Genomic DNA, 17,924 nt, shown 5'->3' with positions numbered 1-17,924 from the left:
AGGGATTCTAGAAAGAGAAAATGACAAACATTAAGGCTTTGCAGCTTTGAGGAATAGCTAGAATGTAGTGAGAAAGGGAAATTTAGAAGATGAGATCAGAGAGATATCTACAGTCTTTATTATATAGGGCTTTGAAGATCACTACAAGAATGTTGCCTTTCACTATGAATAATACAGAAACTGTGATAGATTAAGCATGGTCACAATGGGTTTGACATTTCTTCCATTGAGAGACAGGGTATATGTCTCCTTTCCTTGAATCTTAGCAGATTTTGTGCCTGCTTTGACCAACAGAACACAAAAGAAGTGGCACTGTGCCAGTTTCTGGGTCCCAGATTGTAGAATGTCATCTTCTACTTACTGTTATGTGAAAGATTCATTCCTGAAACTCTGGCATCATGCTCTTAGAAGCCCAACTTACATGGAGAGATTACGCATAGACAATCTGACAGCTAGCTGAGCTTCTGGTCAAATGCCAGCACCTACTGCCAGCCATGTAGATGAGTTATCTAGGCCATTCTTCCAGTCAACTCTTCAGATGACTCCAGTCCCAGTCACTATCTGTTAGCATCCAGAGCTCACATGAGAAGCCTCAAGCTAGAGCCACTGAGCTAACACCAGGCAACACAGAGAGATAATAATAACTTGTTTAAAACTATGGATCTAGAACCAGAAATATCATTTGACCCAGCAATCCCATTACTGGGTATATACCCAAAAGATTATCAAACAATATACTGTAGAGACACATGCACATGTATGTTCATTGTGGCACTGTTCACAATAGCAAAGACTTGGAACCAACCCAAGTGCCCATCAATGATGGACTGGATAAAGGAAATGTGACACACACACACCATGGAATACTATGCAGCCATAAAAAGGATAGTTCACGTCCTTTGCAGGCACATGGATGAAGCCAGAAACCATCATTCTCAGCAAACTAACACAGGAACAGAAAACCAAACACCGCATGTTCTCACTCATAAGTGGGAGTTGAACAATGTGAACACATGGACACAGGGAGGGAAACATCACACACCAGGGCCTTTTGGGGGTTAGGAGAGGTAGAAGAGGGATAGCATTAGGAGGAATACCTAATGTAGATGATGGGTTGATGGGTGGAGCAAATCACCATGGCACGTGTATACCTATGCAACCAACCTGCATGTTCTGCACGTGTATCCCAGAACATATATATATATATATATAGTGTGTGTGTGTGTGTATGTATGTTTGTATATATATGTATGTGTCTATATATGTGTGTGTATGTATATACAACAACAAAAATACTTGTGTTTTAGCGTGATTTGTTATGCAGCAATAGATAGCCATAACAGCATTTATTGCAGGTTTCTGATTGAAATGATAATTTAAGTTTCAAGAGGATTTCTCTTCTTACTTTATTAAGAATAGGTTGTGTTTGATAAGAGTAGAAACGGAGAGACTGGTTACAAGGCTACTACAATAATGCTGGCGTGATAGTAGAGCAACTTGGAGCAGTGGGGTGAATGTGGAAGTAATATCAAGTAGTCAGATTCTGGGAATGCTTTTAGGGCATAGACAACACAATTTGTTAGTGAATTAACGGTAGTGTATCTGGGAAATAGAAGATTCAAGGATGGTCCTATAATTTTTGTCAAAGGAACCAAAAGAGCGAGTTTGTCACCTGGTTGGATTGGTGTATATCTAGATGGTTGTTTCGGGGATACTAATTTTGAGATGTTGATTACATATCTACACAGAAATATTAAACAGGCAGGTATTATATAATGTGGTCTGGAATTAGGAGAGAACGTGATGCCAAAGATGGCATTCAGTAGTCATCAGTGACCAGATGAGATCACCAAGAGAAAACCATGGATAAGTAAGAGAAGAAGCCAGGGAATCTATTCCCGGTACACTCCTAAAGTTGAAGTGATTAGAGAGAAAAGGACGAACCAGAAAAGGAGATTAAGTCAGAAAAGGCAAAAGAAGTGACAGAAAGAGAGTAAAGTCAGAAAAACAAGGTGAACAAAATAGGAGGAATCGACTCTCAAATGACGCCGACAGGTACAGTTAGATGAGGACAGATGAAACAATATGAAACTCATGGTGACCTCGACTCAATAACCTCAGTGGAAGGGTGGGGAGAAAAAACTTACTTGGACTGGGTTTAAAAGCAAATGGAGAAGAGAAATAGAGTTGCAAATATAGGCAACATTTTTTAGGAATTTTGCTATTATAAGACAAAGAGGGGCTGCAGTTGAAGGAATAGGTTAAGAAATGTAGAGCAATTATGGTTTTCCCTGTGTTTGTCAATTTTGTATTTTCCATTGGGACAAGTGATGGCATGTCTGTATGCTGCTAGGAGTGATTCAGTGGAGAGATAATTTCTGGGTCAATGTTGTGGGGAAATTTATTAAGGTATTAGGAGAGAAGATAGAATGTGTTGAACTGATACCATTATAGGAGGAGATGTGAGATAATGAAGTGATTTCTATTTCTTTTTTTTTTTAATTGCATTTTAGGTTTTGTGGTACATGTGAAGAACATGCAAGATTGTTGCATAGGTGCATACGTGGCAGTGTGATTTGCTGCCTTCCTTCCCTTCACCTATATCTGGCATTTCTCCCCATGCTACCTCTCCCCAACTCCCCACCCCCCGCTGTCCCTCCCCTATTTCCCCCCAATAGACCCCAGTGTGTAGTGCTTCCCTCCCTGTGTCCATGTGTTCTCATTGTTCAACACCTGCCTATGAGTGAGAACATGCGGTGTTTGATTTTGTGTTCTTGTGTCAGTTTGCTGAGAATGATGGTTTCCAGGTTCATCCATGTCCCTACAAAGGATGCTATTTCTTAAGTGAAACAGAAAGCAAGAGCATCAGCAGAAGTGGAGAATGGAAGTAGGGAGGCTAGATGCTTGAAGAAAGAAGAGAAAGATGGCATAACTGTTGTCTAGGAGCCAGAGAAACTAATTAGAATAGGAGAATAAGTTCTGGTGACTGGAGAGCATCCAAGGGCCTACTTGTGATTGGGTGATCTTGAATTCAAAATGAGACCAGCTGGCATAGCTCTGCTCTCCAACCGTTTTTAGCTGTGTGGGTATAGATGTGAAGTAGAATTTAACCAGGGCTGGCATTGAAAAGTAAGTGGGGTGAAGAAAGAAAAGAGAACAAAATTGAGACTTTATGCAGGAGAACAGTTTTAATGAGTGTCCCTGAAACTGAATCTGGAATTTTACTAGTATTGTGTTATAGCATTGAAACAAAACAAACAAAACCACCTTTTCCCATATGGTAACAGAGCTGGAAATTTTGATTCTACTAAACCTCTTTACTGAAGCATTTTGTTTCAACAAAACTCTCAAATTAATTTTATCAACATTGTTTGAGTACCTGGTTTGTGGATGATAAAGGATTATGGGCAGAGCTTCTGGGAACCATTTTGATACAAAGGGAGGAAGGTTGATTTTTGACACTAGTTACAAAGACATGATCTTATTCTGGGAATTCTTTACTATTCATTAGAGAGGCATTTTCATGACTCAGATTTAGCATCCACTTAGCATTCATAGTGAGCTGAGACCTTTATGGAAAATATAAACAACGTTCTCCTTGCTTTTATGGCACTTTATAGGCTAGTCTGTGTTTTTGTCAAGTACCTAATAAAGGCAGGAAGAACTTGTTCTAAACTGCCATTGTAACAATGCAAGAATTGGGATTTTGTGACTAGGAAGTTTAGAAAGTACTTTGCAGACAAATTTGAATCTAACCAAAAAGTTCACTTCTTAAATTACCTTGCTTCAATAAAGGTTACTTTGTCTTGAAACACATATCTTCCTAGAATCCGCATAATGCTAATGGCTTCTCCATTCATCATCTCTAATTCCTTATCAGAGGCATATTGCGTTTTCATCTTATAATTCTTTATTCTGATCAAAGAGTCAATTAAAGAGAGATTAATCTTCTTCCCAGGTAGGAACATTTCTCATTCTTCAAGTTGAATTGCAATTGCAGTTTTACTTTCAAATCCACTAGTAAGATGCTAGGGAAATATGTATATAACCTACATTTTACTATTACGAGCACAGCCATTTTGCAGTGGCATTTGCATTTACCTTAGTAGCACTGCCATAAATAACTCATATATTCTCTCTTTTTCTCTGTTTATGTAATTTGAATCTCAGTAGGAGGGTTTTTTCCCAAAGATTTATATTCATTGAAAAAAGAGCGGCTGAGGGTTCTTACGAAACTTATAAATGTCTTTTTCTTCTCTGAATTTGACTCTTCACATTATATTGTATCCTTAAATAGTTTTACTGGCAATCCTTCCTAAATTGCATTGTGACAGTTCCCAGACTTTGGTACTATTTTGAAGACCTATTTTCTCTCATGTAGATAGAAATATAACTTGAAAGCAATAATAAATCTTGTTTCCACCTACAAGTCTTGAAACAAAAAATTTAAAAATATGTTCTCTGAGGTCAGGCTGACCAGGTTCCTCTTTTTCACTATTCTCACACAGATCATGCAAATGGATGCTTCACCGTTAAACTACAGAAACTACATTCTGTTGATCAGCTCCTTCTCACTGTTGTTCCCCCCAAACAGGGTCCCCTTAAGATGTTTTCAGTTAGAACTGAAAGGAACCTTGTGTGTTAGCATTCAAGCTGCAAGAAAATAGTGGGTGGCTTATAAACAACATGTATTTATGTCTCACAGTTCTGGATGCCAGGAAATTCAAAATCAAGTCTCCAGTACATTCAATACCTGATGAGGACCTGCTTTCTGGTGTCTAGGTGTCTGTATTCTCGCTATATCCTCATATGGTAGATGGGATGGGAGAGCTCTCTGGAGCCTCTTTTATAAGAGCACTAATCCCATTCATGAGGGCTCCACCATCGTGACCTAATCCCATCTCAAAGGCCCCACTTCCAAATGCCATCATATGGGGGATTAGATTTCAACATATGGATTTTGGGGGTCAAACACATTTAATCCATAACACCTTGGAAGAAAATTTAGAGACTGAGTTCAACCCCCTAATTTTTAAATGAACCAGGAAGTGTGAGAATTTCCGAAGCTTATAAAGCTAATTCTGGGATAAACAGGAAGGGTCTAATCTATTTCTTGATTTTCAGTTCAACATTCTTTCTTGTACACCACACCAGAATTAATATATAACTACATTACATCACTCATGTCTGTGCATTTTGGAACTGGTTGCATAAATTAGAACTGTGCATTTTGGAACTGGTTGCATCAATTACATTGATGCAGTTTAAGACTTTACTGATAGCGGGACATTTGATTATTTCTAATTTATGCAACCATGAATTAGTTTTAGGAACATCTATAATGGATATATGCTATAGGCCCTCTAGTAATCAAATGTCTAGTGTGCTTGCTGGCCAGGATTGGTGATGGTGAAACTGGCATTGAGAAAACTGTGTAGAAGAGGTGTTGAGAAGCTCCCAAGGAATCACTTAGTCTTTAAAAAAAGAAAATCAAGAAGTATAAAAAAGTTCTAAAACTTGTGGGTCAGATATAGACATGGATTCTGAAAACTACAAACTGACCAACATTTAAATGAGCCCCTGAGCCAACTTGTTTACAGTGGTTTTTAATAAAAGAATATACAATATTATAAATTTTATTAAGCTATTCAATATATCAATACTTTTTTTTGTGGTAAGGGCACCTAAGACATACTGAAAGAGAGTACATTTTAGGTGCCCTTACCACAAAATAGTATTGAAGATATTGAATAGCTTAATCTGCTTGACTGTAGTAGTAATTTTGTTATGTGTATGTATATAAAAACATCAGGTTCTACATCTTAAATATGTGCAAAAATACTTTTAAATAAAGGTATTTTGTAATGCAGAAAGTAGTTTTCTTGTAGTTGAGTGGAGGTGGTAATAAAAAAATTTTCAAATTGGCTCAGAAATAGGATCTTTCAGTTCAGGGTGTACCAATGAGATGGGTAGATGCCTTTTTCTCTCCTCTCAGTTTTATTCTATTGCAGAATTTAAACCTGAGATGAAGACTGATAGTTCATTAGTGATGCTGGATGAATTCTTTATGAAATCTTCAGGGAGGAAGATGTATTCTATAATATGTGTAGAAAAATAGTACATAATATTATTAACTAAATGCTTAAACTGCTTTTCTCAAACGTGAAATAACATGACAGATATAAATAGATTGATGTATGCATACATACATGCATAACTAGAAAAAAATGTTTCCACGCTTGTCTTACATGCCCAAATTATATTTATTATTTGTGATCCACAGTTCAGGATTTGCCAACTTTTCCTCAGTTGGCTAAATTACTTTCATAACCCAGTAAACATATGTTATTTAAGACAGAAAAAAGCTATCTGATAGATTTACCTATTGTATTTTAGAAATGCATTTTAATTTTATAGCACCTCTATAAGAATCAGTACACCTCCACCTGGCAGCTAGGGCGAATATCTCAAGTATCAGGTCTCTGGGTGGAAACCTCACAAAACACCCAAAGTAGTGGGCCTCTTCTACACACACCCTTTCTTCTCCTAAATAGGCAAGAAGCGTCTAGCCTGATGACAATTACTTTATTCCTTTCAGAGAATTTCAAATTCACCAGCAATTATTAATCTTTACTTACCCTCCATAAGTGTTCCAAATCATATCAATAACTCACATTCTTTTAGGACATACCATCCTGGAAATACATAATTCCAAAATTTTCTTGATCCAAGCTTCTCACTAGTCAAAGAGTCTGAGCCTCATTGCTGTTCTCAACAGTTTCTGGGCAACCTATGCGTTTAGTCCCATACTGTTAGAGTCCTTGTAACGACTAAATTTATTTGATCCATTCTCTCTTTTATTCCAGCTCCTGTCTTTGAGAGAGGACCATGTCATGGATATCATAAGAGAATATGACTAAGGCACCACTGCCCTATCAAAGTTGCCAAAGCTGGTGGTGCCTTGCATCCCCAAGGTATTGCCAAGATTGTCGAGGCAAATTTTATAAATAGCTTAATAAAATCTATAATATACAATTTATAATATTGCATATTATAAATTGTATATTATATATAATATTGTATTGTATAATATTATATAATATATAGTATATTATAGATTTTATTAAGCTATTTATAAAATTTGTAATATTGAATAGCTTAATAAAATTTATAATATTTTATACTGAAATTTATTAAGCTATTAAATATAATAGCTTAGTGAATACAATAGCTTAGTAAATAAGCTATTAAATATAACTTAGTAAAATTTCAGTATACAATATTATAAACTATTATCTTCACATTGAACATTAGATCTCTTGAATTATTCATTCTCCATAACTGCAAGTTTGCGCACTTTGACCTATTTCCCCCTCCTTCTTGCCCATGGTGACCACCATTCTACTCTGTTTCTGGGTTTCCTGCTCTTTTTTTAGATTCCATGTACAAGTGAGTTAATGTAGTATTTGTTTTTATGTCTGGCTTATTTCACTTAGCATAATATTCTCCAGCTTCAACCATGTTGTCACCAATGACAGAATTTCTGTTGTTTTTGTTTCAAGGCTGAATGATATCACTGTATCACTATGTATTTATCTATAAAAGAACAGTGAGGTTGTTGTCATATCTTGACCATTGTGAGGGGTGCTGCAATGAACATAAGAGTGCAGATATCTCTAGGAGGTGATGATTTCATTTCCTTTGGGTATATAACCAGCATAGGCATTGCTGGGACATATAGCAGTTCTATTTTTAATTTTTTGAGAAACTTCCATGCTGTTTCTCATAATGGCTATTCCAACAGTATACCAGGGACCCCTTTTCTCCACACCCTCACCAACATTTGTTATCTCTTGTCTTTCAATAGTAGCCATCTAACAGGTGTGAAGTTTTGTTGTCATTTTGATTGGCATTTTCTTGATTATTAGTCATAATGAAAACCTTTTCATATACCTGTTGGCTATTTATATGCCTTCTTTGAGAAAATGACTATTCAGTTCCTTTGCCCATTTTAAAATTGGATTCTTTCTTTCTTTTCTTTTTTTTTTTTTGCTATTGAGTTGTAGGAGTTTCTGTCTTTTGGATAACAACACCTATCAGATTTATAGTTTGCAAATATTTTTTCCCAATCTCTTGCTTATCTTTTCATTTTACTTATTGTTCTTCTTGCTATGCAGAAGTAATAGAAGCTCCTTAAAGATCCACTCTCATAAATTGTGCTCCTCATGTCTAATGAGCTAGATATTCAATTGTACATATCCCCCACATACCTTATGTACATACCCCATACACATCACCCTTGCACTGGTTAAGTACATACCCCCTACACATCACCCTTGCACTGGTTAAGTACATACCTCATACACATCACCCTTGCACTGGTTAAGTACATACCCCCTACACACCACCCTTGCACTGGTTAAGTACATACCCGCTACACACCACTCTTACACTGGTTAAGTACGTACCCCATACACATCACCCTTGCACTGGTTAAGTACATACCCCCTACACACCACCCTTGCACTGGTTAAGTACATACCCCCTACACACCACCTTTACACTGGTTAAGTACATACCCCCTACACACCACCCTTGCACTGGTTAAGTACATACCCCCTACACACCACCCGTGCACTGGTTAAGTACATACACTCACACACACCACCTTTGCACTGGTTAAATTCCTTTTGTATCTAGAAACATGTATTGGAACGGCAATTGCCCTCAATCTGAATATGGGGGAAAGAACTGTATTAGCAACCAAGTAAAAATGAAGGTGATCCACATACTTGGTGAAGAATAATCAATAACCCTGGTGAGATTTCTCCTTGCTCAGAATGAAGAATTAGGGGGAGTGAAGAATACAGAATTGAAAACCTCCTAGAACAACTGGACATTCTCAGGAAAAAAAAAAATAATCTAGACACAGACCTTACACGCTTCACAAAAAGTAACCCACAATGATTCACAGACATGAATTTAAAACACAAAAATATAAAACCTATGGAAGATAACATAGAAGAAAATCTATATATCCTTGGGTTTGTCAATGACTTTTTAGATACAACAGCAAAGGCAAAATTTATAGAAGAAAGAATTGATAAGCAGTACTTAATTAAAATTAATAATTTCTGCTCCATGAAAGACACATTAAGAGAATAAAAAAAAAGCTACAGACTGTAGAAAATATTTGTGAAAGATATCTATCTGGTAAAAGACTTCTATCCAAAATACGCAGGTGGGTCCCCAGTGTAATGATGACTTGACTTATTTATTTTTATTTTTACTTTATCCTGGTACAAAAACTACACACATTATGTAGAAACCATATTTTGAGTCCAAAATTTGAATCTTCTCCAGGACTAGCAATATGAGATAGGATATTATCTTGCGATACTGGACAGTGGCATGGCAATGAGCCACAGCTCCTAGTCAGCCACATGATCATGAGGGTAAATTAGGACATAGTACTCCACAGTGTACTGTATTCAATATATCACAGGATTTTCCCAAACTGTAGGCTATTGTAAGGGTTCTGAGTACAAGAAAGGTAGGTTAGGCTAAGTCATGGTGATCTGTAGGTTAGATCATGCATTAAATGTATTAAACACATTTTTGGCTTATGATGTTGTCAATTTACAATGGGTTTTACAAGATGTAACCACATCTTAAGTTGAGCAGCATCTGTACAAAGACCACTTAAAACTCACTGCCAGGAAAACAAACAACCAGATTAAAAAATGGGCCAAAGACCTTAATAGAAGCATCCCCAAAGAAGATATGCAGGTAACAAATGAGAATATGAAAAGATGTTCTGCATTGTATGCTATCAGGAAATGAAAACTGAAACAATAATGATATAACTGCGTATCTATTAAAATGGCAAAAATCCAGAACACTAACAATACCAAATGCTGGGGAAGATGTGGAAAACAGGCACTGTCCTTTGCTACTGGTGAGAATGCTAAATGGTAAAGCCACTTTGGAAGACATTTTGATGGCTTCTAACAAAACTAAACATATTCTTACCATACAACCTAGCAATTTCACTCTTGGTATTTGCCTAAAGGAGTTGAAAACTTATGTCCACAGGAAAATCTATACACAAATGTTTATAGTATCTTTACCCATAATTTTATTCAACTTGGTCACTGTTGAAGCGAAATGTTTTTCAATAGGTGAGTAGATAAGCAAACTATGACATACATAGACAATAGTATTTTATTCCGCATAAAAAAATAAGAGCTACTAAGTCATGAAAAGGCATGGAGAAAACATAAATACATATTACTAAATGAAAGAAGTCAGCCTGAAGAAGGCAATATTCCATAAGATTCCAACTATTTGACCTGGAAAAGGCAAAACTGAAGAGACATAAAAAGATCAGTTGTTGCCAGGTATTATAGGGAGTGAGGGTAAGAAGGATCAGTAGGATAGATGGAACAGGGGAGATTTTCAGGCCATGTGACTCTTATATATTGTATTACAATGTTAGGACCTGTCATTCATTTGTCAAAATCCAGAGAATGTACAACACAAAGAATGAAACCTTATGTAAACTATGGACTTCAGTTGATTCTTATATGTCAATGTTGGTTCATCAACTGTAGCAAATGTATCACAGAGATGTGGAATGTTGGTGGGGGAGGCTGTGTGTGAGTCTGTGGGGTGTGTGTGAACTCTGTACTTTCTGCTCAATTTTGCTGTGTATCTAAAATTACTCTTTAAAAAGATAAAAGAAGGATATTTTGGCCCAAAGATAAAGGGAAAAAGCATTATATCAAGATAAGAACGCTAACAACGAATTATCATTGAGATTGTAGTATATAGGTGCTGTGGGTAAATGTGCTCGAGTACAATTCTCACAGGAAGATCCAATACTCTTCTTGTTCTTGGGGTGCTTTCTTTTCATTTAAAATGTGAAGTTGCTCACATTGTTCCTTTATGGATTGACTAAATAACTAACATATACTTGGATATTATTAGTATTTTGTTACTACTCTCACTGATACAGTATTTTCTGGGATTTTCTTAACTCTTTAAAGGCCAAATAAAGTTATTTATCCAAATTAGAGGAGATTATCCCAGTTATCTAGGAAAAGGGATGAAAGTATAGTTTGAGGAAGACTCAACAGGCTATGTTGGGATGTAGTCCTATCTTCACACATTTTAAGGAAGCTTAAGGCATCAGAAAATTTGAGGAAGATCCACGAGAGCCCTCATCTAATTAATTATTAGCATGAAATTTTTACCTTGAATTGGGATCATCAAAATGTGTTACAATCAAGTTAATTTGTTTTAAAATGCCTTTTCACATTAGCTGGCTGAAACATCCTGTGTAGCAGATGGCAGAGGGCTATAAGGTCAAACATGGGATATTAAATGCCTAGCTTCCGAACATCTGGATGATTTAAAAAGAAGAAGAAGAAGAAAGAAAAGTAAATATATGTAGTGTCATTAGCTCTCTTTCATATTAACATGACAAAGTATACTTTCTAGCAAGTCAGCCAGGGGGATTTTGAATTTGATAGAATGTACCACAAAAGAAGACATTCCTCCGTGCATCAATCCTTCTTTTCCTATTACACCTGCACAGACAATTTATTTGCTGCACCCTCTGGCAATGAGCACCCTGATGGTGATGGAAGTCATCAGCATGCCCACAGACACCATCTGTGCAGGAACTAGACTAATGAGCAAAGTGAGTGGGGGCAGGCCAGGGACTGCAGGAATGAGGAGAGAAGGCAAAGGAGTTGGATTTAACTCCAAGCAATCCAGAGGTGGGCCTTCATATAAAACACTGAATGCAGGCATGGGTGTTCATTAGGCTATCAAGGATAGACTTCCAATGCTTGCACCTCTATTCCAGATCAGCTGATTCAAGATCTCTAGTGATGGGGCCTGGAGAAAGAGAGAGAGAGGGAGAGAGAGAGAGAGAGTGTGTGTGTGTGTGTGTGTGTATACACACATATATGTCCACCTATGTCACCTACCTTCATCTCTGCTTCCACATGTGTGCTATCCAGGTAAACCATGCTCACCCATAATATGTCCACTTGTTTTTCGTTAAGTCTCTCACTTGACTGTGAATTCTGTAAAGACAGGGCTTGCTCCTCCTCTCCCCATCTCCCCAAACGAGTCCAATTTTGGCATAAACACACCTTTAAGATGTATTTATTTCTTGAGTGAATGCACTAAGTAACCCTCTGTTTACCTGTCTTCCACAGCATTGAGGTTGCAATGCTAAGCACAGTCTAAGCACAAAGATAATAATAGGTGCTATTTGAATTTGTACATCAATAAGTAAAATTATGTAACCAAACTGTGCCTTAGTTATGTTGTCTCAGAAGAAACGTTTTTGATGATAAAAGATACAATTTGTAAAGGCAAGAAGCCTATCCACAGGAAAGTAAAATAAGCAGTATTTCCCTATCTTTTAAAATATAAAAACAAATTGGGATTCACATTAGTATAATACAATCACTCTTCCCCAGTTAATAAGGAAACTTTACGCTTGTTATTTCACTAGTGATCAGTCTCAAGAAAGAAAACGAGAATAGAATTATCACATATTAAATCTGATCCTTAAAGAAAATATAAACTTGTATATAAGATTATTTAGGAGAGTTTGATTTTTTTGTTTTTGTTTTTTTGAGACGGAGTTTCGCTCTTGTGACCCAGGCTGGAGTGCAATGGCGCGATCTCGGCTCACCGCAACCTCCGCCTCCTGGGTTCAGGCAATTCTCCTGCTCAGCCTCCTGAGTAGCTGGGATTACAGGCATGCGCCACCATGCCCAGCTAATTTTTTGTATTTTTAGGTAGAGACGGGGTTTCACCATGTTGACCAGGATGGTCTCAATCTCTTGACCTCGTGATCCACCCGCCTCGGCCTCCCAAAGTGCTGGGATTACAGGCGTGAGACACCGCGCCCGGCCCTGATGGTTTTATACTAATTAATAATTACTATAGAGTATACATTTTCTGCATGAGTCTTCATATAAATAGCTGATCAATTACACATGAGGAAAGCTAGATGCTAATAGGAAAGAATTTTAAAAGGTAAAAGTCTTAAGAAATAGATGTCTTTTACCCAGGAAGAAGTACGCTGAAACAAGGTGTTAATAATACTTAGTAAATTTCTTTTCCTGACCACTTCCAATCTCTCCTTCCCCTGCTACTAATAATTGCATCTGTTTCCTTTAGGGAACCATCCTGAATTGACTGAATCGTCCACGTTGCTCACAGGGAACTGACATCAGTCCTTTGTGTCCAAGAGTGAGTAAGTGACTCAGACTTGGTCAATCACAGCCATAAGACTTTCAGTACACCTTCAGTATTCATAGCTTTTATATTTGTGAATGGGTAGTCATATAAATTCTTCTAAAAACTATTTGTAATACTCAAATCCTGATCACTCAAAGACACAAACAAAGCAGAAAAGATTTTGAGTCACCCAATATGCTCATTCCCAGCTGGGACTGAATTGAACAAGGTGAGGCTCTGGCTTTTTGTTTCGGCTCTCATACAGTAAACATCTTCTTCTTGAAGTCTGTTCAGTGTCTGTTTTTCACAGTTTTGTAGGGTTTTTTGGGTGAATTTACTGTTTAAAATGACTGCAAGAGTTGTGCTAAAGTGCTGTGTAGTGTGCCAAGGAGCAAGAAAGCTGTGATGTACGTTATGGATAAAATACACATACTTTGTTCAAGCATGAGCTATAGTGCTGTTGGTCATAAGTTTAATGAAAACAAATCAACTATATAACTATATGTGTGTGTGCATATATATGTGTATATATAAACTATAGAGTGTCTCATATATTGTTTTATATGTGAACTATATATATACACACACACATATACATAATCTTGTTTTATATGTGTTTCTGTATATGGTTTTGAAATGAAAGCACACATAAAACAAGATTATGTAATGATTGATGAGAATGTTTTGATCAGGCCCAGGTTCACAGGAACGTAGCCCCATATTCTTGTAGTTTACCTTGGAGCAATGATTCAGTATTTTCTAACTCAGCATTTATGGCAGCTTTCCAGAATATAACTAACATGAATAAAGAGAATTGACTCTATTTCCACAGACTTTCTTTGAGCTAACTGGATAGAGGCCTTTATCTCTCTATTGTATTGCTGATAGTATCAGATTTAACTCTAGAGTTGTTGGTAGTCATCTTGCTAAATTCAGAGAAAGCTGGTTTGAAAATGCAACAAACATAGAGGGAAGCAATGTTAAGAGATTAATCCCATTACTGGGTATATACCCAAAGGAATGTAAATCATTCTATTATAAAGACACATGCACATGTATGTTCATTGCATCCCTGTGTACAATAGCAAAGACCTGGAACCAACCCAAATGCCCATCAATGATAGACTGGACAAAAAAAATGTGGCACATAAACACCATGGAATACTACGCAGCCATAAAAAACAATAAGTTCATGTCCTTTGTAGGGACTTGGATGAATCTGGAAACCATCATTCTCAGCAAACTGACACAAGAACAGAAAACCAAACACCACATGCTCTCACTCATAGGTGGGTGTTGAACAATGAGAACACCTGGACTCAGGGAGAGGAGCATCACACACTAGGGGCAATTGGGGGAGGCTAGGGGAGGGACAGTGGGAGGCAGGGAGGGTAGGGAGGGATAACATGGGGAGAAATGCCGGATATAGATGAATGGGGAATAGAGGCAGCAAACCACCTGGTTAAGTATGCACCTATGCAACAACCCTGCATGACCTGCACATGTACCCCAGAACCTAAAGTAAAATAAACATTTTTTAAAAAATTTAAAAATGAAATAAAGAGGAAGATAGAAATGAACAGAGGGAGACAGAGAAGGAGGAAGAAGATATTATCAAGAAACAAGGGGACTAAGACTTGATACATTTGAACTCCTGGTTTTAGCAGTGCCTAAAACCAATTTATCTCAGATATTTTTTAGCTCCATAAGCCAATACAGCATCTATTTTTCTTTATTATTTTATTTTATTAATTTGCTTAGACAGACTTGATTTTGTTTTTTGCAGATAAAAGAGCACTAAAACAAAAGATGAATGTTAAAGAACATTGACCACATAGAATAGTGACACATCTTTCTTAATTGCAAGAAGAATTTGAATAATTGTTTACTAAAACTTTAGAAGTCATTGTAGGAAAGGTAAAATTTAGCAATTGAACAAAATTAGAAACCATAAACATTTTTAATAATATTTTAGAACACTTTAATAGCTTTAGGAAAGAAACACAAATCAATGTGCTTGTGATGAACTAAGAATATACTTAGAAGGTATCTTCTCATTTCTATGTTACAGTTAAGAACAGCTCATTTCTTTTTGCTTAGGATTGCTTTGGCTACTTGGGCTCTCTTTTGGTTCTATACAAATTTTACAGTAGATTTTTCTAATTCTATGAAAAATGACATTGGTAGATTGATAGGAATAGCATTGAATCTGTAAATTGCTTTGGACAGTATGACCATTTTAGCTATATTGATTCTTCCAATCCATGAGCACGGAATATTTTTCCATTTATCTTTGTCATCTCTGATTTTTCAGCAGTGTTTTGTAGTTCTTCTTGAAGAGATCTTTCACCTCTTTGGTTAACTGTATTTCTAGGTATTTCATTTTCTCTGTGGCTGTTGTAAATGGAATTGTGTTCTTTATTTGACTGTCAGCCTGGACATTTTTGGTGTATAGACATGCTACTGATTTTGTACATGATGTTGTATCCTGAAACTTTACTTAAGTCATTTATTAATTCCAGAAGCATTTTTGTGGAGTCTTTAATAATTATTAGGTATAGAATCATGTCATCAATGAAGAGACATAATAAGACTTTTCTTTCTGTTTGAATGGCTTTTATTTCTTTCTCTTGCCTGATTGCTCTGGCTAGAGTGGTGAGAATTACCATTCTTGTCTTGTTTCAGTTCTTAAGGGGTTTTTGCTCATTCAGTATGATGTTGGCTATGGGTTTGTCAGCAATGGCTCTTATTATTTTGAGGTATGTTTCTTCAATGCCTAGTGTGTTGAAGGTTTTTATCATGATGGGATGTTAGATTGTATCAAAAGCTTCTTCTATATCCCTTGAGATGATCATATGGTTTTTGCTTTTAATTCTGTTTATGTGGTGAATCACAATTATTGGTTTGTATGTTTGGTTTTTTTTCCTAAGACAGAGTTTCCCTCTTGTTGCCCAGCCTGGAGTGCAGTGGCATGATCTCGGCTCACCACAACCTCGGCCTCTGAGGTTCAAGCGATTCTCCTGCCTCAGCCTCCTGAGTAGCTGGGATTACAGGCATGTGCCACCACACCAGGTTAATTTTGTATCTTTTTTAGTAGAGACGGTGTTTCTCCATGTTGGTCAGGCTGGTCATGAACTCCCAGCCTGAGGTGATCTGCCCGCCTCGGCCTCCCAAAGTGCTAAGATTGCAGGCATGAGCCACCGTGCCTGGCCTGATTTATATGTGTTAAAACAACCTTGGTTTTTGATCCAAGATGGCCGCTTAGGAGGAACTCAGGAATGCAGCTCCGAGAGAAAGCACAGAGGGTGAGTGGACGCCGTATTTCCAGACTGATTTTTACTGCCCACAGACCAGGAGATTCACACGCAGAGAAGCCACACGGGTCGCCAGCGCCGCTGGCGCCGCTGGCTTGAACGGCGCAGCCGCTGGGCCGGCACCCTGAGGCAACGGATCACTGTATAAAGTGAGAGAGTCTGAGTCCCCTATAAACCAGCAAGGGGAGCTGAAACGGGTAGCCAGGCCAGCGCCACGAATCTCAGAGCCGCGGCTTTAGCCAACGCAGCGGCTCCGGAGGCAGATCAGATGAGACGGTGTCCCCTCTTACCCAGCAAGAAGACCTGAAACACAACTGAAACCGGGACGGTCCAGCTCTGTGGAGGAGGGGCGTTCTCCATAGGCACCCTGCTGTTCTGTACCAAGGCAATCTGCCACTACAGAGACTCCGTCACTACAGGGGCGGGCCAACATAGCGGAAGCAGTTCTAACTACACCCAGAAGTTCACACGGAAGCTGGGTGGAGCCCACAGCAGCTTAGCGAAGCCTCTGCAACCTGAGTGTGACTAGGCTGCCACCTTGTGGGCAGGGAAAACAGCAACCGCACAGGGGAACATCATAAAACAGTAACTCCCTAGGACAGAACACCTCGGGGGAAGAGCAGGGGGTTTATGAGTTCTGCCACAGCAGACTTAAAATTACCAAAATCAGAAAGACAACAACTACAAAGTCAGCAGGTGGAAAAATCCACAAAGATGGGAAGAAACCAGCGCAAAAAGGATGAAAACACCCAAAACCAGAACACTTCTCCTCCTACAAGGGATCACAACTCCCCACCAGCAAGGGAACAAGACTGGACGGAGAATGAGTGTGATGAAATGACAGAATCAGCTTTCAGAAAGTGGATAATAAGAAACTTCCGTGAGCTAAAAGAACATGTTCTAACCCAATGCAAAGAAACTAAGAACCTTGAAAAAAGACTTGACGAAATGCTAACAAGAATGGACAACTTAGAGAGGAATATGAGCGAATTGATGGAGCTGAAAAACACAACACGAGAACTTCGTGAAGCATGCACAAGTTTCAACAGCCGAATTGACCAAGCAGAAGAAAGGATATCAGAGGTCGAAGATCAACTCAATGAAATAAAACGAGAAGGCAAGATTAGAGAAAACAGGGTAAAAAGGAATGAACAAAGTCAACAAGAAATATGGGACTATGTGAAAAGACCTAATCTACGTTTGATAGGTGTACCTGAATGTGACGAAGAGAATGCATCCAAGCTGGAAAATACTCTTCAGGATATTATCCAGGAAAACTTCCCCAACCTAACAAGGCAGGCCGAGATTCAAGTCCAGGAAATACAGAGAACACCACAAAGATAC

The sequence above is a fragment of the Aotus nancymaae genome, unplaced genomic scaffold (assembly GCF_030222135.1).
Source record: "Aotus nancymaae isolate 86718 unplaced genomic scaffold, 86718_ANA_hifiasm-v0.15.2.pri h1tg000006l, whole genome shotgun sequence".
NCBI lineage: Eukaryota > Metazoa > Chordata > Mammalia > Primates > Aotidae > Aotus > Aotus nancymaae.
The sequence above is the reverse complement of the archived record's forward strand: the minus strand, read 5'-3'. Positions refer to the sequence as shown.